Below are 27,215 nucleotides of genomic sequence, written 5' to 3'. Positions count from 1 at the left end.
CTGTGTTATTATGAAATTGTTTTGTAGTGTTTGCTTGAAATATATTCCTGTTTTCTCTGTTGTAAGCTGCTTTGAGCATGATTTTGTGTGTGGAAAAGCAGCATGCAAATAAAACAAACGAATGAATATTGGGATGCAAATAAAATAGTTCCAGCAACATCTGCTTCTTGAAAGAAACAATTAATTTAATATACATTTAGAAAAGTGCAAATAAAGGAAAATTAAAGTATTTTGTTTTAGAATTATTAATTTTTGAATATAATTGGTATTTCTTAGCAATATGTGTAATTTCATTCACAATATAAACTCTGTACTTCACTACAAAGGCTGCATGTGGCAGAATGAAATGCAATTCACAGTGCTACATAAGGCATGTGCAGAAAGTTTGGTCCAGAAGATCTTAACAATAATCTTATTTTAAACCAGTAACCCCATCGTGTCTGATTTACTACTACTGCTACCATAAAAAAGAAGATGGCTTTAAACTTCATTATGTTCAGTCAGCAGGCACAGACAAATCTGGTCTAGTTCTAGGAGTCATCTTCACACCGTAGCAACCAGGGCCAATAATTGACAACCACATGCACCTGAACTTCAGGCAGCAGAAAACAAAATAATTTCACCATTGAGAGGCGGCTCCACAATCATGTCCAGAATTGTACTAGAGTTTATAGTTTCTGCAGCTGCAATCTCCCATCCATGTTTCCCAAGGTCCCCTTTCTTTTCCCCTTCCCTCTCATCTTTTCAATGTCCTATCATGTGCAAAGTCAATGGCCATTAGCCATCTCTCTTGCTATGTAAACACATCTTGATTTTCTGTCTCAAAGATTTTTTGATTAATATAAACTCAGTTGCACAAAGTGGTGTAGCACAGCCTCCAACAACCTGGTGCCCTCCATGTGTTTTAGACTACAACCGTCATCCTATTACTGGGATTATAATTGGCTTTTTAAAGTTTTCAATGCTGTATCTTAAATTGCTGTGATCTTAGGATAAAAAGCTAGTAATAAATTGTTGTTGTTGTTGTTGTTGTTGTTGTTGTTGTTGTTGTTGTTGTTGTTGTGTTTGCTGCTGCTGCATGTGACTTAAAAAGAAATCATATCACTTTTATCCTACCCTTCCTCCAAGAAGTTCAGGGTGGTGTACAAGATTTTCCTCCCATTTTATCCTCTCAACCATCCTATGACCGAATGATAGTGACTGACCCAAGGTCACCCAGTGGGCTTCAGAGCTTGGGGAGAAGGGAAGATCTTTATTGCTACAAGGTGAAAAACAGCTTTTGAGACCTATTTATGCAGCATTCCGGTACAGGACTCAATTCCTCCCCCAGCACCATAACTGCAACTGAAATAGGAGCCCCTCACACTTGCTTTTGAGTGTGATAAAAAGTGCAGAGGTCCGATCACATATTTTCCACATCATGTCTGTTTTAGCCCTATCTTTCGACAATGGAGATGGGGAAAAAATCAGAGGGGACTGAAGAAAGGGGGTGAATGTGAGCATGCATGTGTAAATTTAATTTCAGAAGAAGAAAGAGACGCATGAGAGAAGCTAGGATGGGGATGGATGTAGCATTAAGTTACCTGCTATAATTTACACAATGCATGAAATCCAGGCTCTAGTGTAAAACTTGAATCCCCTTCCCACAAAACAACTAGCAATCACCATCACAGGAGAAATACCCTGGCAAACTTAAAATACAAGAGAACAACTGGCCTTGAAATCTGAAATGATTACTGGGTATGTACATCTTTGATCTCTTCAAAAATGCTGAAGCATTATTAGGATTGCTAAATGTAATATTGTTACTACTACAGAGTTAAAGGGTGTTCCATTAAACTGGCCACAGCCCACAAGAACACAAATAATAATAATGTCCTAGAACAGGCTTCTTCAACCTCGGCCCTCCAGATGTTTTGAGACTACAATTCCCATCATCCCTGACCACTGGTCCTGCTAGCTAGGGATCATGGGTGTTGTAGGCCAAAAACATCTGGAGGGCCGAGTTTGAGGAAGCCTGTCCTAGAAATACTGTTTATATTAAGCCAGGGCAAAATGGAGTGGCATGTTTCCTTAAGTGGGCTGGGTCACCGGTAGCAGTAATACCACTGCTCCAGTTTTCCTTTGTCTTCTGAGCACAATATGCAATGCTAGTCTTTAAAACCATGGGTTCCACAATGAAAGATGGGATTAGCAATGTAAGACAATAACAAAATAAAGTCAGTTTCACTCCAAAACAGCCCACAAAAGCCATTCATATCTACCCCTTTATTTAAAAAAATCGGGTACCATATCCACACGACAAGGGCTCTCAACAATGTACTATTGGCAGTTACCTCACAACGATGGGAATTCGCTCCCCAAATGTTTCTCCAAGCCCAGGCTTGATCATTTTCTATGGCTAGGATAAGACTCTTTGAAAACTGATGGTTAAGTCAGGTGGCTACCGTTGTCTGGCAGGAAAGAAAAGAAGAAGTTTTGTGTGTGAAACACTGGATTTAATTTACCTCAACCATCATGTCACTAGCAAACCACTCTTATTTGTTCTTTAATCCCCATCTGCAGTATGTGGGAAATTATAATGGCCTACCTTACAGGGCTTTTCGACTGATTTTATAGAATTCTGGAGGAATGCAAAGAGTTCTCAAATTGGGGAACAGTAAATAATTTTTTGAAACCTAAAAATAATCCTAAGGATAATGGGATCTATACTTGGAAAGAGCAATATATAAATACTAAGAATATTATTAGTAAGCAGCCACATTATTGAAATTTTTCAATACAATATACTATTTCATTATATTATTTTCTGCTAGTTTTAAACACTACCTACTTTGAGCCCCAAAAGATTTGACAGCATTTCAATTTTACAACTAACTGAAAAACATTACTACAATCTCAAGACATCACATATTCAATTAAATTTTCTATAAATATGAGCAAACAAGCTTTCTGTTTGAGTTCATTATGAAAAACTGACATGGTTCAACTTTATTTTTAATAACATCATCATCCAGTTGTTATCAACTTCCACCACAATTACAAGTTCTTAGATGCTTGAAATAATACTATGCCTTCCTGGATTTCTTTCTGCTCATTGTACTACAAGGTTAATTTACTGGGGGGAGGACAGAGAAAAACTATAGAAATGTAACTTTAAAAAATAATAATCAACTTTTGTACAGAATGCCTCCAAGTATAGCATTCCTGGGAGTGTAATAGATTTTTTTTGTAATAGCACACAAAAGTCAGATATTCTTGAGCCCTGGCCAAGTAAGATTAAATAGTCAGAAACACTGATGGAGGGGGGGGAGGTGTTCAACTAGCAAGTGAATCCCACTGCCCCTCCCAGGTCTGGGAAAATACAGTGGACATTCCATCTTCAAGCCCTTCCCAGGGTTGTGTTTGCAGAATCATAAAAACAATTAATTGATTCCTACCTTCGAAGCATCTAGGGAGAGAGGAGTGCAGTGGGTAACAAAGAGCCAGCCTGCTGCATATACCTGCTGCAGGAAAAGAAGCACTTCCAACAGGAAGTGAACCCCTAGAGGTCAGAAGAGCCATAGAGAGCAGCTAAGGAGAGAGCTTGCATGAGTTGTGAACTCAGAAGAGCTTCGCCGGAACTGTAGAGCCCCCTAGCAGTGTCAGCTGTTGCAGCCGCCTGTGTCTAATGTCTGGCATTGAGACTGCAAGGGGAGAATGGCTATTATGTTCATCCTATCCTTTCTCAATCAAGTTGCACAGTCACATGTTCTTCAGGGTTTATTTTCAAACAACATTCCCTGCATGTTGAGATAGAAGTATGTTGAGAAACATGGCAAATGTAAAACTCTGCTCAAAACAAGAACCTAACTTGCAGCATTCATTAAAAAGAATTAAAAGCCATTTCCCCATGTATTGCTCCCTAGTTTAAAATAAAGGAACACTGAAACAGCAAATAAATTATTTTAAGCGTAATGACTGAAAATGGCATTTTGAATGTTTATCTAAATTTTACTGATTTCAAGTATAGGATGATGTGATTAATGACAGTGAGTGATAACCAAGTACAACCAATGAAAATGATGTAAGCCCATTGATTTTAGTTGGTCTACTCTGCATACGACTAACAGCAGCTATCAAGTTTGGGCAAATATTTTACAAATCTATTTAGATCAGATGTCATGGGGAAAAGCTACTTTCAGAATTTCTCCCATTAAACATGTTCTATATGAATACCAAATAAACAGACATTAAAGTGGGACCTGCAAAAAACATTGCAGTGTGGAATGCTTCTGTTCAGGTTTCCAGCCAGACATATTTTGCTCACTGCATATGCTCAGTTCTCATTAGGCTGTTTTCTCTTTCCCACCATCAGCACCTTAGCAGCTTTCCCCCTAAAGCTTTTTGGACTTCTGCAGTCTGCCCCTAGGCTTCCTGATACATTATTCATTGGCTGGAGCAGTTTGGCTATGCTGTATAAGAAGCACCACCGATAACTAAGTTTTCAATTAGAGGGGGGTCTGAAAATGGGGGGTATTAACACCAGTCCCTTGGCATGGTTGGATCATTTCCTGTTGAGATCTAGGCTTTCAACACCTTTTCAGCTTTGCAGAGGCAGGGGACCTATTAGGATGATCTGCCACTGGAGGCTAATGGATACAACTGGCTTCCAGAAGCCCTGGTCCACCTGTGGAATATACAAATGGCTCACCTGGTCCTCCTGTGGAATATACAAATGGCCGACACTATCACCCTAGAGATCCCTCCACCACTTCATAAAGCCCACTTTGCTCCTTGGTAGACCCCCTCCTTCATGTCCACCCTCCTTGGTAGGTCTGGAGTGTGGCAACATGAGAACAAGCCTTTTCAGTGGAGGCTCTCTACTTATGGAATGTTCATTCCAGGGGGGGCTTGCCTGGTGCCATCATTTCGTAGCTTTAGGTGCCAGGCAAATACATTTCTTGTTTGCCAGGCCTTTGGCTCTTACTTATTTGTGACCTCCTTAAGTGGGTGGGATATTTTAATCTTTCCTTTTAAAAATAGCACAGACTTTTAGATTTTTTTGTGGCTGTTTGAATGTGTTTGTTTATATATTGTAAGCCAGCTTGGGCCAATAAATGCCAATAATAAAATACTGTAAGCCACTTTCTGTTACCTTGGTAAAAAAGCAATCAATAAATTCAATAAAAATTAGTATAAATGATTCTATTCTATTCTATTCTATTCTATTGGAGTGCTTTCCTGCCCCCACCCCACAAGTCACTGAGTCATATAATGTAATTACAAGGGTGGATTACAATCAACATTTGAGAAGTAGGAAGACTAGGGGATTTCCTGTGCCAACAAACACTTTTATGTATTTAATACTTTTGTTATTTTATTGCTAATTTTTTATTTCACTTCCTCCAGTCATGCTCATTGCACCCCACAGAATTAGACACAAAAATATTAGCCAAGACCACAGGAGTTGTGGAAATTGTCTTATAGCACATCAGACAATTGGTTCATCCAATTCAGTCAACACCAGGCATCCCCAACCTGTGGCCCTCCAGATGTTTTGGCCTACAACTCCCATGATCTCTAGCTAACAGGACCAGTGGTCAGGGATGATGGGAATTGTAGTCCAAAACATCTGGAGGGCCAAAGGTCTGTAAAACCAGCGCCTGGACCCCTGCAAACACATTCAACTGAGCTAGAAGAACCAAATGCTTTGCATTGCATATCATCAGTTTAGGGAGGGAGGCTACAGAATTAAGGACTACCCATGAAGGACCAGTTGAAATTCCTGCATTGCAGGAAGTTGGACTAGAGAGACCCAATTCTATGATATGCGGGTGAGAGGGTCAATCTGCTAAGGCTCTTAAATTATCTCAAGGGGATGGAGCGTGGAGAAGGCAACATGAAGACAGAGGCATAAATGCCTCAGTCTGATCCAAAACTTTGTTGGAGCAAGTAGCTCACCTGAAGCTGTCCATGGTCCAGCAACCTTTAACTAGCCTTGCTGCATCCCTATGCTTGCCATTTTCCCTGTGGATTCCAGCACTGGACCACAACAGAGCACTATGAATGGTAAATCATGGCTTAAAATGATGTGTGGATGAGAACACCAACTGGTAGCAGCTCTCCAAGATTTCAAACGAGTATTTCCTAGCATTACTTGGTGATGCCACCAAGCATTCAGACAGTTGCACAAGTAGTAAAGCCCAGGATAGTTACAGTGGTAGAAGTTCTTATAGGAATTCAAGAGTGGCTTCTAAGAGCCATGAGGTCAGAGCTGCAGCAAACAGCTCAGACCTCTTCACACGCTGAGTTTTTCCGCATTGACTGGAGGGGAACAAAGGCTTAATGGCCTAGTCCCTCCCATGGTGAGCTATGCCTGGCAGGACAGCATACTCTATGGTCTTAACTGCTTCATTACAATAAGCATGTTGGTTATATGAAGCTGGTTATCACACAGATATAAGGCAGCTTCCTATGGTCAAGAACCATCAGTTCACGTATACAACTAACTGCCAGTCATCTATCATGGAAAAATAAAGCTAGGTACTTGCATACATAAGTAAGATTTATATCATTCAACAGGCAAAGGGACCTTTTGGAGGTTTTGCCAGCAGCAAAGCAATTTATTTTTAATGAACTTTACACCTGAATGGATTGCAAGTCCACACTGAAAAACCATAATTATTATTGGCTGAAATAAATTGCTACTTAAAAAAAAAATCCTGCTTGTGCTGCTTTCAGCATACCAGGAAAAGACCACCCCCACCCTGGCTTTTGACAAGACAAAGATGATAAAGTTATGATGCGTATGTGCTGCAGAAGTTTCCTGTGGCTGTTACAGTTGTTTTTATTTTTATGCTAAAATGCATTTACAGTATATTTATGTTTTTAAACTGTTTTAAGTTGCTTGCAGACCTTTGAGTAACAAACAATTAAGAAGTCTAAAAATCATAACGACAGTAATAGCTTATTATAAACTACTTCACTGCCACTTTGGTTATAATTATTTAAAATAAATAAATAGCTTCCTGCTGTTGCCCACCCTCTTGTTTCCAACCTCCACTGCCACGCTATCCATGGTGCAGTGCCTGTGCTTGCACTGGGGCAGTTGTGGTTACCCAGTTCTGTAATAGTGTATGTCTACTGCTTTAAAAGACAGAGACTTGCATATGCAGCAGTTGCTTTTTAGGCTAAGCATAGGGAGTGCTATGTATATTTGCAATGATGTGCAGTGGAACATTTCCTACTGTTTAGAAATGAACCATTTCAGAACAACATATTGAATGAACAAAACAGAAATGAAGCTGAGCAACTGGTATGGATACAAAATTAGACAAATAAAAAAATCAAAGTTGTAGTTAGTTTTTTTTTCCTGGTAACTATCCCTAGGAAGCAAATGGGCACACAACTCAGGGCAGGCAAAAAGCAATGGGTTGGATTCAATTTCACCTCCTGTTCCTGCATGGTTATTTGACCCAAGGGACATCTTCACAAATGGAACAGAAGGGGAATAATTTTTTGCCAATTCATCTTTTCCCATACAGTCCTCTGAAAAAGTGTTCCAAGGGGTTGGGGGAATCTTCAGAACAATGTGGAAGTTGGTATAGAGCAGGGGTCCCCAAACTTATGCCCGGGGGCCGGATACGACCCAATCCCCTTCTAAATCCAGCCTGCGGACAGTCCGGGAATCAGCATGTTTTTACATGAGTAGAATGTGTCCTTTTATATAAATGCATCTCTGGGTTATTTGTGGGGCATAGGAATTTGTTCATTTTTTTTTCCAAAATATAGTCCGCCCCCCCCCCAAGGTCTGAGGGACAGTGGACCAGCCCCATGCTGAAAAAGTTTGCTGACCCCTGGTATAGAGCTTTGTGGGAGGGGAGAAGGCAGAATTGGCAAAACATTCCTCTACTCCTTTTCAGTTAGTGGAAGCCTCAGCTAGGCTAACCATTTGTCCATAAACAGAAGAACACAGCTAGATTACTAGATACAACAGTTAATCTTCCAGTGCCTTCATTTCTTTTTCTTCTGGGTATTAGGGAAGAAATCAGATATTTACACAGCATGTAAAAGCACACTTTACTACCTTCATTTACCAGACAAACAGGCTAAATTAGATATCAATCCATTTAGGGAATTGAATACTTTTCTGTTTCAGTTTTCTTGAGACAACCCACTAATACCGGTATATACACTGCCCAATAAACAAACATTATACAGTGATATCTGCACAAGCATTCAGCAATTAATAAAATTCTGCAACTTGTATGAAATGTTTGAATAAAGAAAATTTCCACAAGTTTCCACAGTGAATAAAAATGACAATTACATAAGCTGTACGCCGGCTCCTTCAGCCAATAAAGGGAGATGAGCGCCGCAACCCCAGAGTCGTCCACAACTGGACCTAGTGGTCAGGGGTCCATTTACCTTTACCTTTATACTATTTTGCTATCATGGGGAGAAGGAAGGAACCTGCAGAGCAATGATAGGCTACTCAGTTGTTGTTATTTGCAATTATATCCCACCTTTTTCTCCAAAGAGCTCAAGGCGGTGTACATGGTTCTCCCCCTCCTCATTTAGTTCCCACAAAAACCCTGTGAGGTAGGATAGGCTAAGAGGCAGTGATTGACCCAAGGTCACCCAGTGAGCATCACGGCTGAGAGGGGTCCTAGTCAGATGCTCTAACCACTACACCACACTGGTTCCTATTAGAGATTATGTACATTAACAGAGCACTTCTAAGAACAAGTCTACTTCTACGTAAGCTCCATTAAGTTCAGTGGGACATACTCACAGCTAAATGGGTATGGTACTGCAGCCTAAATGTTCTGTGCAGCCAGATATTCAAATGACACCTACAGGTGAAACTCGAAAAATTAGAATATTGTGGAAAGGTTCATTTCTTTCAGTAATTCAACTTAAAAGGTGAAACTAATATATGCGATAGACTCGTGACATGCAAACCGAGATATGTCAAGCCTTTATTTGTTATAATTGCGATGATTATGGCATACAGCTGATGAGAACCCCAAAATAACAATTTCAACTTTGGGGTTTTCATCAGCTGTACGCCATAATCATCACAATTATAACAAGCAAAGGCTTGACATATCTCGCTTTGCATGTCATGAGTCTATCTCATATATTAAACTCCAGTAACTAATGAAAACAATTGCTTACATAAATGGACTTTTCCACGATATTCTAATTTTTCGAGTTTCACCTGTACATTTTCACTGTAAAGAACAATACCCAAGCACTTCTGAATGACTCCCAGTTCCCATTGGATCTTTTGCCTTTCACTTCTCAGATATATTGTGAGCTCTCACATTTGCACTTTGAAAACATTAACTCTCACCACTCAGCTGGGTGATAAGACATCAGCATTTATTATGTTTTCAAACTTTTTAAATTTCTTGGCCCACTCCAGTTCTAGATTTTAAGCAGCTAAAATTATTATTTTGAGCATATGGGTTGACCAGCCTCTTGACCACTCTAGCTGGCGAGAGCACTTAGTTGATAAAATAGGACTTGGTCACTGTGCAAATTATGTCAGCTAGATACCTTATATGGCCCTGGTTCTCCAGCTAAGGATGGAAGGCTACAACTAATCTGATGTGGTCCTTGGGTCTTGAAAAAGTTATGTACCCTTGCAACAGCATGTCCCAGATACGAAACTACCAGCATAAGAAATGGATTCCCTGGCTACAATAAACTTGCAGAAATAAAAGATTGTGAAACAGGAATTACCACCACAACAATCACTGTCATAATTATTCATTTCTATGGTGCTTTTAGCATGTAACAGTCTTTACAATCCTCATTATCTCATTCTTCACAGAGCAACTAACTGTCAGATGAATAATTAAAATGATAAGTCTACAGATGAAGGACAACAGCTTTCTAGAACAGATTTGGAAAACATCTTTCAAATTGGGCACCAAAACCTATTTAAGGAACTAGAATTTAATTTTTCAACATAAATTAAGGACAGGGACAGAAAACAAGATGACACAATTCTCATGCTTTGACAAACCTACGAAGCTGATTCCCCCCCCTCCCAAAGATTCACCAAATTGGCCATTTATGACAGGCTCCATAAGGAGTGCTGCTGCTGCTGCTGGGCAGAGAGGGCTCAGTTTTTGTTTTGTTTTTTAAAAATTTTTTATCTATGTCATTTTAAATTGTGATTGATATTAATGGTGCATTCTTAGTTTTAGATTTTATGATTTATGTGGAAATAGTTTTTCCATCTGGTTGTGTACTTTTTGGTGTGTTTTATTTATTGTTTATGACTTTGTTATGTTAGTAATTAAATCTTGTCATGTTGTAAGCCAACTTGAGCATTGTTTTAACTATGGAAAGGTGGCATACAAATAAAATAATGAATGAATTTATGAGCACTACTTCACTGGGTTAGTTCAGAAATGAGAAGCGATATCTAGATGTGCAAGGGGAGAGAGAAGCACCAAGAACATGCTTCATTCACTTAGTGCCAAGATCAGCCAAACCATGATCTGGCACTAAGTGAATGAAGTTTGTGAAGTTTCTACTCTAAGTCATCCTGACAATGTATTTGAAGAGTGGTGTATAAATTTAATAAAAAGTGCTACATAAACAAGCTTCAAACTGATATCCTGCTCCATCACCTCTCCTCCTCCAACATGGATACAGTTTGTTATTTCATTTGAACTGGGACAAAATGTGCTTAGTTTAAACTTTTAAGTTTATGGTTTGTCCAAACAATCCAACTTCAAATATTTCCAGCCACTCACTGCATTACAATGCTCAACTTTTACTAGCTACAGGGATAAACTTTTCAGATCTTTATATTGCTTATAAAACAAATATATTTTTAAAGATTTGTATACTAAATGGAAATCAAGCAAACATGTTACAGGGAACCCACAACTTAAGCAGGGTAAAGGTTATGTTCCGCAGATTGTGCCTAAAGCCAAAACCGTGTATAGTCAAAGCCCATTGGGTTAAATGGCGGGTGGGTCTGCCAATATGATTTTTCCTGGTACCCCACCCCCTTTCTAATACTTTTTTCTGCACTCACAAAACTGAATGCCCACAAGTTAAATGCGTGTAGGACAATGGAAAAAATATAATTCTAATTTTCCCAGAAAACCCCCATTAATCATGGGAAAATGGGTTGAAAGCTGGAACCTAAATCCCTATACAGTGAGACTGCATCTTACGTGATGGATAGGTTCTGGGCAGAGCGAACGTACACAAAATTGCAAACAGTCAAGAGCCTTGGACTCCTCAGAATCACCACATTCCATCCCAGGTGGGGCCCTGGAAAATCACCTCCCTCTTCTCCTAGCTCTAAATGCTCACTGCAGGGTTGGTTCTGACACCACTTTACTCACTGCTAGTGGGTCAGCAAGCAGAACAGCCTCTTGACTGGAGAGCAACTGCAATAATGCCGCCACTTCTCCACTCCGCACAGTGATGTTCCTTGCAGAAAAATGACAGGACATCCTTTTAAAAGAGGAACTTTTTTCCTTGGTTCCCTACTTGAGGAGTCTTTCCCCCATAAACCCAGAGGCTGAAGCCAAGAATATAAAGCTTAATCTGCGTAAGTAAAATGTGTATAAGATGCAATCCCACTGTAGAGGAATTTCAATTCTCACCAAGTCTACTATGAAACTTCATTTATAGTAGAAAAATAAACCTGCACAATTAATATCCATTTGAATTTACAACCCAGATCCTAAACATAATGCATAAAAGTTGCAGTTATACTGTAATTTATACCCACAGTAAGGTGGTTAGAACTACAGCCAAGGGGCACAAGCAAAATTTGTAATAATTAAAAGAATTTTTCCATTTTAAGAAGTTGCTTCTATCCAGGCATGCTATCATCCCAATAATCAATCAAGTAAGTTTTTTCCCGTCTTGAGAACACATACATGGCAGCTGACAAAATATTAAACTGCATCTGGAAAATATTTATTATGTGCTGCATTAAAAGATACGTTATTCAACAGTTAGTGGTACAAAACATCTAAATGTGTTTTTAAATTTAAGTAAACTTTTGGTGCTGTGTAGATAGGCAAGACTTCTGCACAGCACTCAACCTCCTAGAATAGAAGTTAGCCCAACTAGACTGCAATACAACAGTTACCTGGGAATAAATATAATTCAGTCGGACTAAGTTCCAATCAAAAATGCACAAAATGTGACTGTAAATATATTGACTTGGATACTAAGGTTGCTCATTTATCTGAAGTAAGTGCCATTGAACTCAACTTCTGATTAGGCACTACAGAATTTTACCACAAGTTGTTTTTCTGCTTTTATTAGGGAATGAAATTTCCACTGAGTTCTCCTTCAGTTTGCAGCCCTCTGCATCATTTCCACGGGTCCCCAACAGTCAGGAACAGACTGGGGGGGGGTGGGATCAGGAAAGCCCCATTCATGGAACTCTATTCCATTTGTTAGAGAAGTTAGGATCTAATCCATTATGGCCCCATCAGAAATTGCATGGAAAAAAGCAACTCACAGACATAACCAGCATCCTCTCCTTCATCCAAGATGCACATCAGCAGGCATGCCATCTGTTCTATATAGCAAATGCCACCCATTCCATGTCATGACATCATAAAACGTAAGTGAGGCTGCAGCAAAATTCTGGTTAAAAAAAACATGCAGCTTGACCATCAAGAGGGAAAATTTAAAACAGGTTGCTCATCTAGAAGATATAGAGTTGCTTGCACATTATCCCATTTCTCTGCAATTACTATTCTTCATTTGCTGCAGAGAATCCAGTGATCATTGCCAAACCATATCATCTAGTGTTTTCTGACAGGGTTTGGGGATATCCCATCTTTCTGTATGAGTTTTCCTGCATATCCTGGGCCCAATGCTACAGATGCTCCACTATACAGTTCCTTCCTCCTTAGCTGAACTTTGGGATTTAAAAAAAATAAAATAAAGTACAAGAGCAATAAAGTACAACACTTTCATTATTTTGATACAAGTACAAATATTTGAATAAAAAACAAAACAAACGAATAAGCCAACAACAGGCCTGCTCAAGCCACAAGCAGGAAACAGCTAACTGGATAGCAAACTGAGGTGAAAGGCTAAACAAAAGGCCAGTTCATAATGCCCATGACCAGAATGCAGCCCCTCAAAAAATCCCAACTGAAGAGCCAGGATCAGGAGAAGCAAGACTTTTGCTGAATGAGACTTACTTATGAATAAATGAATTAGGATCCTGTCTGTGGGGGTGGGTACTGGAGAACTGTGGAAATAATCTTTTTCTATACTCATTGGTGGTACCAATCTTCCAAAGCAACTTTGTAGGAAGCAAGTAGTTTTGGATTAAGAAGATTCACAATTATGAATAACTTTACTACTGACAACAATGATACTGATGCCCTTGACCAATACTGAATTTTCTTTTTCTTCTAAACCAATTTTAAGCTAATTTGCCAGTGTTGTGTATCAGAGTTGTGTTTGACTCTTCCAGATGCATATTTTGACATTTTCTTTCAGTTTCTCTATAAAACTTAAAGATACATGCAATTTCTGAAATACCAATTACAGCTGCAACCATCGCTTTGAATCAAAACTGGAAAACATTTGAATTCCAAGTAGCCTCCATATAATATTTTGTGATCAGGCCTTAGAAAGCATTTAAATATGTAGCCTCCAGCATCAGATTATTAAGCATTTGAATGAATGGCCTTGGGTTTTTTGGTCTCTGTGTTTAACACCAGTTCTTACTTAGAATGTAATAAATATAACAGCATTTCAGACCCAGCTGATAAGCTTTCATATCAAACTAAATGCAAACCACCAAATACATGATAAACCTTCTGTTTTTCTATCTAAAAGCCTGGGGAAACCATGGTTGTCAAGCATTCAGCAAGTCTCAATGTAAGTAGGTTGGCTGTGTTCAGGTCACACATTACAGAGGCTTGCTCTCAAGGCTATTTCATTTATGGGTCACAAAGGAAAAGTGAAAACAACACCATCTTGGTGCCTAAATTTCATTTTTTTCACCCTTATACTCAAGATCCTCCAGTTCCCTAACCCACTGATTATACTTTATTCATGATTTCCCTCACCCTCCCAACACACATATACCATTACCAGCCTTGACACCCATTTATATTCCAAAGATTCAAAAAGTACCCACCCATCCCCTTTCCACAGTACTGTATTCACCCTTGACACCCTAATCTTTCAACTCACAATCTCCCACTCACTGTAGTCATCAATGGACCAGTTAACTCCCCAACATTTCTTAGCCCCCCCTCCAAAAAAACGATGTCCCATCACTCCAACAGCCACTTCAAACTCTTAACTCCCCCGTACAACCAACTTGACTCCCCCACCCACTATTTCTAAGACCAGGCACCCCCCCACCCCCCAACATCCTTGGCAACATTTATCTTTCCGGCTCCCCAACAGGTGCCCTTATCTGACTCCTCCTGGGTCCCGCCCACTGCAGACTAAGCCCCGCCCGTTCACTCAGTGGCGCGCGGTCCTGGCCCCTCCTCTTTGGCCGCCGCCATATTGAGGGGGGGCACTGCCTCAGAGGAGAGGAGGGGAAGTTGGTTTTTTTTTCCTCACCCCCTGGCTGAGGTGGTTGGGGACAGCCGCTGTAACCTCAGGGGGCGCTCCAAGGGATGAATATCCAGCGGCCGTGAGGAGGCGAGCAAAGGCGGAGAGTAAGAAGCGCCTCCCTCAGGAACTCACGGAAGGGGAGGGTCCTTCTCCGTCAAAATAATAATAGTAATAACAATAATAGAAAAACACACAACAACAATTGTGGCGACGGTCGGACTCAACCCTCCAGGCCCCGCGAGCCCCTTAAAGCTGCAAAGACCTGCCCAAGCAGCGAGGGGTGGGGAGAATTTCACTGCGCATGCGTCCAGCGCACGCGCACGCCTGCCGGCCTGAAGCCCTGCCTTTTTACACCCTTCTCCTTTTCCCCACCCCTTCGCGCATGTGCGTTGGGGGGGTCTCTGCTCGCTCGTAGGGAGAAATGGAATTAGGACGGGTCCAGGAATGGCGCCCTCTTAAAGGGCCACGCATCAATTTTGGGTCGGGGGCAGTTGAGATAGATCAAAACCAAGCAAAAGGGATGATAAGAAAACGTGTGCAAAAGGCAGAAAGGTTAAAAAATGTTTAAAATATGAGGTGAGCTGCTTGAGGAACCCTTAGAAGGAGCAGTGCTTCATTTCCACAGCACATAAGGTCCCCAATGCCTCAGTGTTCACACGTCAAAGTGCAAAGGTGTAGCTCATGCTATGGTTTCTTCCACAGCCATTATTTTTGGACACAGATTTCTTTTTTGGTAAAAAAAAAATTTCAAACTATTTAAAAATAGTTCTGCTAAATTTATTCTAAGATTCAAAAACCTCAGGTGCCAATCGCGTGGTCACATAGTTCCATTTTACGTAGAAAACCGTTATCAAACACCAATTAAAAATAATGCTGGAAATTGTATTTTTAAATCTGTCATGGTGTAAGCTGCCTTAAAGGTGGGATAGAAATATTTTTAAGAAAATATTAAGAAAAATAAGACAACTCAAGGATGGATAAATGACTGACAAGATCACATCATTAACTGATCAGACAAATACCACACATTGAAGTTACAAAATCCATTATCTTTCAAAGGCTAAATTTAACAAAATAAAAGCAAAATAAAAGTTATTGGTCAATATTCAACTAAATTTTGCTCAGAGCAGATCCATTAACCCTCAACCCTCAGATTGAGATTAAGAGTCTCATGCTCAACCAAATCATCCCAACTGCAGTGACGACACCAACCCAGTATGTGGCAGCTGTGGAAAAGGTAAATTCTATGCTGGTGATCATAAACATAAAATACATTATAGGGTTAGCAAGACAGCCATAGCAGAGAGAGAGAAATCATATACATGCGCACAATTTTTAAATGAAAATGTAATAAAATCCAAAAACAATCAGAAATAGACCATTTTGATTCAGAACTCATATCTCCCTTTAATAATCATGGCCTAGTTTTGAGGGCTATTACAAGGAACTTGGCTATGTTTTTAGTTTCCTTAGGGTTGGAATCTGCCGTTAAAATTTAAACATAGAATTCAAATGCCTTACACATAAATGAAATATGCTGGGGAGAAAGAACAGGCCAATCATATGCATACTTATTTGGAAGTATGCCCTCCTTACACATTCACAGAACTTACCGTTACAGATACTTCTAAGTAAGTGTCCATAGGATAGAAACTTAAGATCCAATTTCTCCATCAGGGCAGAAGATAGCACATTGTTGCTATGACATCTTGTCTATCTCTTTTTGTACCTACTGCATAACTGACTCTAAGGGATTAGGACAGTTGGCAGCAACTTTTAGATCAGAAGCAGGGAAGCTTTGGCCCATGGACCAAACCTGGCCCATCAGGGGGTTCAAGTTGGTCCACAAGCATATTTCCCTCAAACCTTGCTCACCTGTCCATCAGCTGGCACCACTGCATGTGATTCAATCCCCTTCCATCTGTCCCCAAAAGTCAACTTTGACAGATGGGCAGAACCACTCACCTAATATCGGTAGGATGTCAGATATTGACAGGTGAGTGGCCCCACCCACCATATCAAAGTTGATCTGCAATGGAAGGTAAATACCTGACCTGATGGGGCAAAATAGTTCCACACACACACACACACATATATTGCCTGATGTGTCAAATAACTGCATAGGTTTGCATGAGGTGCTTCTGCTTATGAAATCTTCTATATTCCCCTGAAAAGGCAGAGACACCTTGTGAACTCAGAGCCTATTCATTTTATGTTTTGTTTCTATTTACATTTTAAGTGCTTAAATTCAACCTGGGAATATGATTCGGGATGGCAGTAATAAAAATATATGTAATAAATAATTACCTTTGAGGCAACCTCCCATCATTTCAGGTAGAGAGAATCTCAGCATACCAACATTTCTCGCAATCTCTCCCTAACATCAAAACATCAGATTGAAAACAGTTTTTTTTTTTGGTTTGTTTTTTGCTGGCCACAGACCCACACAACTGAACGCTAAACAGGTCATCTGTTAAATACTCAGATTGCTTTTCTATAATTACAAATGAGCAGTTGGAGAGTATGATAAAAGCTGCAACAATATTACAAAATAAACAGAGAATCCTACAAAAGAAGTACTGTAAGGTGTCTTTTAGAAGACCAACTTCTGCTGGACAAGGGCTACGCCAGTTTCCTCTTTGGTTCAATGTGACAGATTGCTGGGGGGAGGAACGGGGAGGAACTGCCACAGCTATTGGGAATATGTGTGGTGGGGGCGAGGAGCACTTTCCTGATGGCCTAGAAGGGGAGGGTTGCAGAAAGAGCAATCGCAATCCGTTCAGCCATGTATCATTCCACATCCTCTGTGTAGCCCAGTGAGGAAGGGAATTGAAGCAGGGAGAGGCAAGAGTTCAGTCTGCAGGGGAGGGGACAATTCCCATTACCATGGCACTGGTGATGTCATTGGGATGCACTCTGCAGAGGACAAAAGGCTCACACAGGAACTGAAATAACACTGATTCTTTTGCTCATTTGGATCTTTCCTTATGCTGAAGCCAGTGTGCCTTGCATCATCTGTGCCTCTGAATCTTTCTCTCTCCCCTGCCTGCCCCCACCCACCCACCCACAGGCATGATTGTAAAACAATATCACTCATGTTCAATTTGCATGCATTCAGCAGTCTCAGATGTGTACTCACTGGAGAGTTTATAGGAACACACCATAAAACATCTTAATTTATTTAAAAATATGTATATGCCACCTATTTTGAAACACCTTGAGGCAGTTTGCAATAAAATCAATTTTAAATAATACGACACCAATTAAATAAACCCAGCAGCATTAACAGCAACAGTGTTGACAAATGGGTGGCATCCAGAACTGGGGAAGGAGTCATTAAAAAGGTACAGTTTCAGTGTGCATTGAATCATCTGCTTGGCATCCAGCATGTTAGTGTGCTTCTAGATGGAAGAGTTTCCAGAGGTCAGGATACGTTTAGCAACCCACCAGCCACACCTGAATAATGTTGTTGTTGTTTAAGTCCTTCATCAAAAGGCATAAATAAATAGTTAAAGCATAAACAACAAAACAATATGATATGAGCTAGGTGCAGAATAGAGCCATATAAAAAATAATGGCTCTGTATTTATAGGAATAATCTGCCTGAAAAAATTCAATCAAGGAGGACCCCTCCAGATTTTATTTTACCTTATTTTAATTAGATTTTCAATTATGCATTAAAGATAAAACAAAATATAAACAAATAAAAGAATGCAAATACAACCCAAACATGGGGTGGATATGACGTCAATAGGTTACTGGTATACAATTGTGAAGAAGAAAAAAGAAAGTCCATCTACAATGAGACAAGCATAGAAAAGTCCTATTACATCCAGATATGTTTAGCTGTTGCTGACATGTTGTTGTTGTTGTTGTTGTTGTTGTTGTTGTTGTTCAGTCGTGTCCGACTCTTCGTGACCCCATGGACCAGAGCACGCCAGGCACGCCTATCTTTCACTGCCTCCTGCAGTTTGGCCAAACTCATGCTAGTCGCTTCGAGAACACTGTCCAACCATCTCATCCTCTGTCATCCCCTTCTCCTTGTTGCTGACATATAGGACTGCAAATCTGATGTACTGGGATACAAAAAAAAAGTTCTACCAAATAGCACTGAACAACTGTTATTTATTTTTCTCTTATAAGAGGTGTATGTTATGGGTAATTTTTTCAAGCACAGTGATAGATCAAATCATGTACTAAGGTTAAAGCCTACTGGGATATGATATATAATGAATTTTAAAAGGTTTTTAGATATAATTTTGATTTTTTTTAAAAAAACAGGCATTTTTGTTGGGTATAATTGGAGAGGAAATTCCTAACAAATATTTAAATTTGTTTATGTATGCTACGACGACGGCAAGGATATTGTTAGCACAGAAATGGAAACAGCAGGAAGTACCAACAGTGGAAGAATGGCAAGTTAACATGATGGAATATGCAGAACTGGCTAAGCTAAAGGGGAAGATCCTAAACCAGCGTGATGAACTGTTTGAGAAGGACTGGAGCAAATTTATACATTATATGAAAGACCATTGTAAACATTTGAAAACGTTTGTAGGATTGAGTTAAAAATTTTGTAATGTTAAAGTGGGGAACTAATTTACAATTAGAATGGTGAATATTATTATGATAGAAAGAAGGTAAGTAAGTTGCAAATGGAATGCTAAGACTTACGTGAATTTATAGGAAAGCCAGAGAATGGGAAGGAGGGAACTCAAAGCTCAGTATGAGTTATGATTTTGGTAATGTGAATAATTGATGGAATGTGATATGATAAATTGTAAAATCAATATATAATATAATAAAAAACCTGAGTCACGATAGGTCAAATATTGCTGTATCAGGCTCAGAGAGTCAAGCGTTTTGTTTCAAAGTCTTAAATTGTTTAGCTGTAGTCTATTGGGCTGCAATCAGTAGAAATATTAAAAGTGGTTTAGATTGAATATATTTGCTTGGCCCATGGAACACGGATTATAAGAACAGTTTGGGTACAAAAGCAGTGGGTTCCTTTCCTATACTAAAAAGTTTATTGTGGACTGTGACCCAAAATGTGGGGGCATTGCCACCAAAGGACAAAGCACATCACCTCCAGCAGTTAAGGATTTTAGCAGATGTGATATGAGCTAATTGTGCTGGGCTTCTGTAACAAGATCTACTAATCCATTACATTGTTTCAACATATTGTAAATCTGTAAATGTTGATGTAACTTACTTTAAACATTCAGGAAAGCTCTGTTTGTGTGAGAGAGGGGGGGCGGGGGGAGAGACTAGTATCTATTAAATACATCACTGAGAGGCAGGGTCTCTTTTGTATCAGGATCTGGTTTCATTTGCCAGTAAATAATTCTGCAGCTGCCAGGCCTTCTGTTCACAAAACTGCATGACAGGCCCACGGTGTGGTGGTGAGGAGTTGCTGGGTGAAACATTAGACCCTTTGGAATTCAGCTTCCTTCTTTTGTCCCACCCATTGGTAGACACTTCCTGGACTTCGTCCATCTGGGGAGAGGGTGAGAGGAGGAGAGCAGCTGCTGATCTATTTCAAAATGAAGGGTTTTTGTGTGGGAGGGTAATGTTCATTTAACCCCCAATCTGAGACAGCGTGCCTGTTAGAGGCAGTGTGGAGCTAAACCCTGCACAGGTTAATTGCTGGGCCCCACCAGATTGGCGTGTTGTTTTGCGAGTGTATTCTGCAAGATGCAATTGGCACAATAATAGTATGTTAGTGGCGGATTTATACTGGACCAGCCGCACATCATCCAGTGTTCTGCTGTTCTGCAATACTTCTCTAATTTAACCACATTCCAGCACAACAAAAGTTTGGGGTGGGGAAGGCCTGGAACATTTGTCATATGAAAAGTTCCAGGATTTCTGCAGGAAGCTACAGGACATGCACCTATTAGAAATTCAGCAGTATGTACAGTACATCCTGAAACATTTGCAATCAGTACTGTTATTTTCAAGGACTGAGTTGTGTCTCCTCCCCTGACAACTCCCAGAAGGGTTATTTCGCAAGTCTGAGCCTCAAGGGGATGGTTATAAGAAATTTAAGGTTATATATATGTATATATAAATTATATACATTATATATATATATATATATATAATGTTCATAACTGTGTATATAAACCACATGTCTGAAACCCCATTGAAAAGGTCCTGAACAATCTGACCTCAAATATTTCTCTGCAAGGTCAAAGTGGGAAACCTCAGCTCGGGGGCCAGGGACAGAGAATTAAGGTATTTACAAGAAGAAAAGGAACGTTACAAAGAACCGAAGAAGCAGGGAGATGATGAGATGGACACCTCTGAACTCGTGGCAAGAAGAGACATGGACTGTGCCTGGATCTGTGGACGTTGGGAGAGAGAAGTTACACGGATGTTCAGTGCCGATGCCACCAGGAGAAGAATAATGGACAGAGGGGGTGTGGGGTGAAGTCTTAAACAAAATTTAAAGTAGTCTAACACGGCAAATCGAAAGTGGAGGGTGAATACTGTCAACAATATTCTGTTATATTTTTATTTGTATATGAAAGGAGATATTTCAAGTTTTTATGTTATTAGCAGTAATCTTAAGGATAGAAGAATTAGATTTGATGCGAGGAGCAAGATTAAGACTTAGATTAAGTTAAGAAATTGATAAGATTGAATTAAGAAGAACTAGGATGAGGTATTATTATGGTGATGTATTTACTAGTAAGGTGTTGAAAAGATAATTTGATGTAAATATATAATTGAACCAATTTTTTTTTTTTTTTTTTTTTTCTCAGAAGAAATGGTTATAAAATAGATTAAGGATATAAAATCGAAGGTGAAAAGGCAGGGGAAGTCAATGGTCAAGATATGGAAAAAGAAATTTTTCTTTTTAGAAAGATGCTATAAGAATCTTGATACCGTTTGTATTTGTCATATTTGTTTTGTATTTGTGGGTGTGGGTGAGGGTATATGTTGTTTGGAAAAATGCCAATAAATTCTTATAAAAAAAAAAAACAAAGTGGGAAACCTCCCCATTGTCTCTTTCCTCACAAATCCTGTCCTCACAAATCATGAACAGGGTGTGAGCCTGTGACCTGTGACCCAGATTCAGGAATAAAGTACAGTAGTTATAATAACAAAAGAAGGACAGATCCTGAAGTTGAGGCTCCAATACTTTGGCCACCTCATGAGAAGAGAAGGCTCCCTGAAAAAGACCCTGATGTTGGGAAAGATTGAGGGCACAAGGAGAAGGGGACAACAGAGGACGAGATGTGGTTGGACAGTGTTCACGAAGCTACCAACATGAGTCTGACCAAACTGCAGGAGGCAGTGGAAGACAGGAGTGCCTGGCGTGCTCTGGTCCATGGGGTCACGAAGAGTTGGACACGACTAAACGACTAAACAACAACAACAACAACAACAACAACAACAAAAGAGTGGCCAAAATCCAGATAATTCAATCAGGTAACTTGCCGGAGAGGAGATGAACAATGCACTCAGATTTCTGTTGCAGACCGCCTTTTTGTGATGTAGGTATGATGTATCTGCGGGGTGGCATTGGGCTACACCCCTTCTGTGATGTATGTATGATGTTTCTGGGGGTGGTCTTGGACTCCAGGGTGGGCAATTTAAAATGTCTATATAAGGGCAGGAAGACCTTTGTTCTGGGTCCTCCTCCTCTCTCCTGTGTGTGGGGGAGCACCCTGTTGCAACAGTTAATAAAGATCAGCCTTACTAGCTGCTTTGCTTCTCAATATTCTCTGGTTGGTCTCTGTTATTTTCTCCTACCAATAGAGAACCTACAAAAGGACTCTATATGGGCTCTTGGGTACCCCATAAGGGGAAAGGAGCAGTTTTATTACTTATAACAGGGATCTTCAGCACTTTATTCCAGGACACCTGTTCCCTGCCTTCTCCTTAAGGTCCTTGACCTAGGGGTGTCTGGTTCAACCTCTGAGGAATCCTTATCTGGCCCCAGGTCAGAAACTGGGCATGACAACTGCCGGATTGGATGGAGTAAGTAAGTAAGTAAGTAAATTTTTATTTACCGTATACCCCGCCCTCCCTGGCCAAGACTTGGCTCAGGGCGGCTAACATCACATATCAAATACATTAAAACACAATCAAACAATTAATTAAAATACAGCTTAAAATTTAGAATCAGGATAAAATTAAATGATTGCCCACGAATTACAACCATAGGGGTTGGGAACCTCAAGTATTCATCAGGGCGAGCTATCCATGTTGGTTCCACATGAGCCGGTAAAAGGGCCAAAGAGGTAACTTATAGGGTCCAATAGAGGGGGGTCAAACTGGGCCCGGACTGAAGGCCAGGTGGAACAACTCCATCTTGCAGGTCCTGCAGAAAGATGTCAAGTCCCACAGGGCCCATGTCTCCTGCGATAGAGTGTTCCACCAGGCTGGGGCCAAAGCCGAGAAGACCTTGGCCCTGGTTGAGGTCAGTTTAACCTCCTTGAGGCCCGCAGTGGGGTTGTTTGGTGTGCTGCATGTGGTGATGCAGCAGGGAGGGATACAGTGGTGGACCCTGGAGTCTCAACTTTCAGTGGCACCCTGTGCAATGCCAAAATTCAGCACCCCCTCCTTGCCTCTCGCCTATTTTACATAATAGTTGTGGTGCCTGGAGGCTCTGCGCCCAGTGTGCACTCCCTTAAATCTGCCTCTGAGGGGAGTCCTCCATAGACATAGACAGGATTTATGTTAGGGGTGGGCAGGACACGTACTTGTCATCATACTCTGGCTCTGTCTGGCATATTTGGAATGAAATCCCTCACAAATAGTTGCTTTGAATTATTTTCTTTTGACCCCCAAGTGTTCAGAAAAATATTAAAAACCTTTCTGCAATTTATACTTTTGGTTAAGTATTTTATTTATTTACTTTATTTAGAGGGGTCAACAGCCCCCTGGCTATGCCCATGGTGTCCTTACCCCTGGTTGATGGGCTGTGCTAGGATTTCCAGGAATGCAATTTTTTAAATTGTCAGTCTGAATAATACCCATGAGTCCCTGCCAGGCCTGTGATCCTGTAGCCTGTGAGGTTTAGGATCTGATAGAGGAGACCACTGAACCAGTCCAACAAGTCTTGTTTTTTTTTTTTTGTAAGCTAATGGCTACATTTGGCCTGTTAAGTTCTCATAAGCATCTAAAAATGAGAAAGGTTGCCATAGGGATAGCTAAGTGATAGTGCTCTCAGGAAGGAATTAGGCATTTTCTCCACCCCCACCCCCAACTGGCTGGATGCCAGGTCATACTAGAATGGAAAATACTAGGCCAAGCTGGGGGTGGCGGTGGCGTGCAGCTGTGTATGAAAGAGTTGTGTGTGTACCGGTAAATATGGCTGATGCTGGAAGCTGGAGAGACAGAGACATGTCTGCTCTGACTTGGGGCTTCCATAGAACCCTAATGGAGAAGGAAGATCTGTTGGAGTCTGAATGCTATGAGCCTTCCCATCCTATGCTCAGGCTGTATATATGTATAAATTAAACCATATGTCCTAAATGCACCACACTCTCTGCTGACCTTCATTCCAAGGTCACTGAACTCTGGGAAAGAACTGGAGCCCCTGGAGTCTCACTGCTCACAGACATAGCTGTCACCTTTTCCCTTTTCTTGCGAGGAATCCTATTCGGAGTAAGGGAATTTCCCTTTAAAAAGGGGGAAAGTTGACAGCTATGCTCACAGTTTTGGGTGCCATGTACCATTGTTGTTGTTGTTGTTCAGTCGTTCAGTCGTGTCCGACTCTTCGTGACCCCATGGACCAGAGCACGCCAGGCACACCTATCCTTCACTGCCTCTCGCAGTTTGGCCAAACTCATGTTAGTAGCTTCGAGAACACTGTCCAACCATCTCATCCTCTGTCGTCCCCTTCTCCTTGTGCCCTCCATCTTTCCCAACATCAGGGTCTTTTCTAGGGAGTCTTCTCTTCTCATGAGGTGGCCAAAGTACTGGAGCCTCAACTTCAGGATCTGTCCTTCTAGTGAGCACTCAGGGCTGATTTCTTTGAGAATGGATAGGTTTGATCTTCTTGCAGTCCATGGGACTCTCAAGAGTCTCCTCCAGCACCATAATTCAAAAGCATCAATTCTTCGGCGATCAGCCTTCTTGATGGTCCAGCTCTCACTTCCGTACATTACTACTGGAAAAACCATAGCTTTAACTATACAGACCTTTGTCGGCAAGGTGATGTCTTTGCTTTTTAAGATGCTGTCTAGGTTTGTCATTGCTTTTCTCCCAAGAAGCAGGCGTCTTCTAATTTCGTGACTGCTGTCACCATCTGCAGTGATCAGGCCATGTACCATACCCTCCAACATTTCAACGATGAAAACAGGGACGCCTCATTCCATAATGATAATTTTACTATTTATACCCCACACATCTTACTGGGTTGCCCTAGCTACTCTGGGCAGTTTCCAATATATATAAAAAGATAATAAAACAATAAACACTAAAATAACTTCCCTATACAGGATTACCTTCAGACAGCTTGGGGGTCAGATAACTCCATATCCTCCAACATTTCTCAAATGAAATCAGGGACATCCTAAGGAAAAGTGGGACATTCCGGGATAAAATCAGAAACTGGGATGGCTTCTCTAAATCAGGGACGCCCCTGGAAAATAGGGACGCTTGGAAGGTCTAATGTAACAATATTTTCTGGTTGTGTGTTCTCTCCTTGCATCCCCAGACAGAACATGCATTGACTATGGTGGCTGTTATTCTGGTATAGCCAGAAGGTTGGTGGTTCGCGGCCACCCAAGATTTCTGCATTGCAGGGGGTTGGACTAGATGACACTTGGGGGATCCCTTTCAACTCTACAATTATATTATTGCTTTTCCCAAAGTGGTTTGGTGATTACTTCCAATTCTCTTTTGCCTTGCAAGGGACTACCTCAGAAACGTCACTGCAACAGCCTTCTGGAGAACATTTAAAATATTAACTGCAACACAAACAACAGGTCACGACAAACAAAAGAGCAGGCAGACATCACCACTCTGGAGGGGCCCATAATCTCAAGGGGTGTTGGTTCACAACCTCAGCTTTAAAGTTATTCAAAGTATCGCTTTTACCCATATCAACCTTCCTGTACTGTAAGATTGACAATAGAGATCCTCCTGATGTTCCACTTTCAAGAGCAGTCAGACTGGTGAGTTAAAGGGGAAGGGCATTTTCTATAGTAGCCCCAATTTTTGGAACTCATCACTCAGACCAATGATGGTGGGGAAGCGGGTCAAGCTCAAAGGTGATATCAAATTTAGACACCTGTGGGTTTTTTGGCATTTGGTAAATTTGTCACCTTGCTTTTACGTGCATCAGAATAAAATGTGAAACACACACTCCCAGCTCAGAGCTGCAAATTTAAGTAAATTAAGTGATGTGATTTAACTTAAAACATTTTTGTTGTTGTTATACATTTTGCCATGTTAAAATAATGCCCACTCACATTATAGAGAGCTCATAACGCACCTACTCTCAGCAGCTAGAAGCATCATAGCCAGACACTGGAGAGACCTGTCAGGAGTAAACATGGACCCAGGGACGTATTAGCCATTGAGGCTACTGGCGCAAGGTGCCATGGCACCACGGCCTGAGGAGGGCACCTGCGCCCTCCAGCCCCGCTGGCAGCGGCGCTCTCGCCCACCTCTTCTCAGACTGTGGACGTGGGGAGGCTGTTGGCGAGCCTCCCGTCGGCGCTGCAGCCAGGGCTCCCTGGACGGTAGCGCCACGATGCTGCTTCGGCTGAGCAGGCGGAGGCGGAAGCAGAGGTGGAGCACAGCTGGCAGCATACCCACCCGCCCACCCACGCCCTCTGGCTGCCCGCCGCGCCTGGCCCTGCCCGGCGGAGTGCAAGTTCGTCGTCCCTGCCTGCTGCGCCCCCTGGCTGCCCGCTGTGCCTGGCCCTGCCCGGCGGAGCGCGAGGGGCGCCGGAGGGAACTTCGTGCCAGGGCGCCGGATTTACTTAAGATAGCCCTGCATGTACCAATGGTATCTAGTAGTATGGGAAACCTAAACAATAAACTGAAACTGACACAGGGACAAATAGAAGAAGACACCTTCACTCTGGTATGGTTCCCCTCTATCACATACCAGTACATAGCCCAACAAAACAACAGTAATTCAGCAACAGCATTTGAATCAATATGGCTAACTTGATCCAAAAATCAACCCCCCCCCCAACAAATTTCACTACAGCCATGGGAACCCTCCCTCAAGGACTCTATACAGACTCTGGAATACCCCATAAGGGAAAGGGAGCATTTTTTTCTTATAACACTCCTAAGGACATATGGCTGGGAAGCAGAAAATGGGATGAACACCATTCCCCTTTGGAAGTCTAATTTTAATAAACCCAGACAGGACTCAATAACTGAACTGTTACTGAGCTGATGAGTCTCTCTTCACAAAAGTATCACTGCAATTTACAATCTATTAATAAAAACTAAAAGTTTTGAAAATACAAAAAGCAGCTAAATCTAAGGGTTTTAAAAAAATAATAATAATGCAAATAAGCACCCAAAGCTGACACATTAAAAAACTGTTGAAACAAAAATGTTGTTGAATTATGCTGGAAACTACAAACAGTTGGGTGCCTGTTGTATCTGTTCCATAAAACAAGGGCAGCCGCACTGGAAGCCCTGCTCTGACCTGCTGTGGA

The 27,215-nt window shown here is 41.1% G+C and overlaps 1 protein-coding gene across 6 annotated transcripts in view; it reads right to left on the bottom strand.

Moving 5' to 3' along the window:
* The window catches only part of ZMYM4 (zinc finger MYM-type containing 4), a 48,029-nt gene extending 33,175 nt beyond the window's left edge, over positions 1–14,854 (bottom strand). For 2 of the 6 annotated variants that reach the window (XM_033157685.1, XM_033157687.1), the window contains exon 1: positions 3,441–3,640. The gene's annotated coding sequence lies outside the window, so the exon portion shown is untranslated. Of the gene's footprint in view, positions 1–2,336; positions 2,454–3,440; positions 3,641–14,479; positions 14,503–14,577 lie in introns of those variants that run through there. The other 4 variants (XM_033157683.1, XM_033157688.1, XM_033157684.1 and 1 more) reach the window with 4 other exon arrangements.
* Positions 14,855–27,215: the final 12,361 nt, after the last annotated feature.

This window comes from Lacerta agilis, chromosome 8 (assembly GCF_009819535.1).
Source record: "Lacerta agilis isolate rLacAgi1 chromosome 8, rLacAgi1.pri, whole genome shotgun sequence".
Classification (NCBI taxonomy): Eukaryota; Metazoa; Chordata; class Lepidosauria; order Squamata; family Lacertidae; genus Lacerta; species Lacerta agilis.
This window is presented reverse-complemented; position numbering and strand designations above follow the sequence as displayed.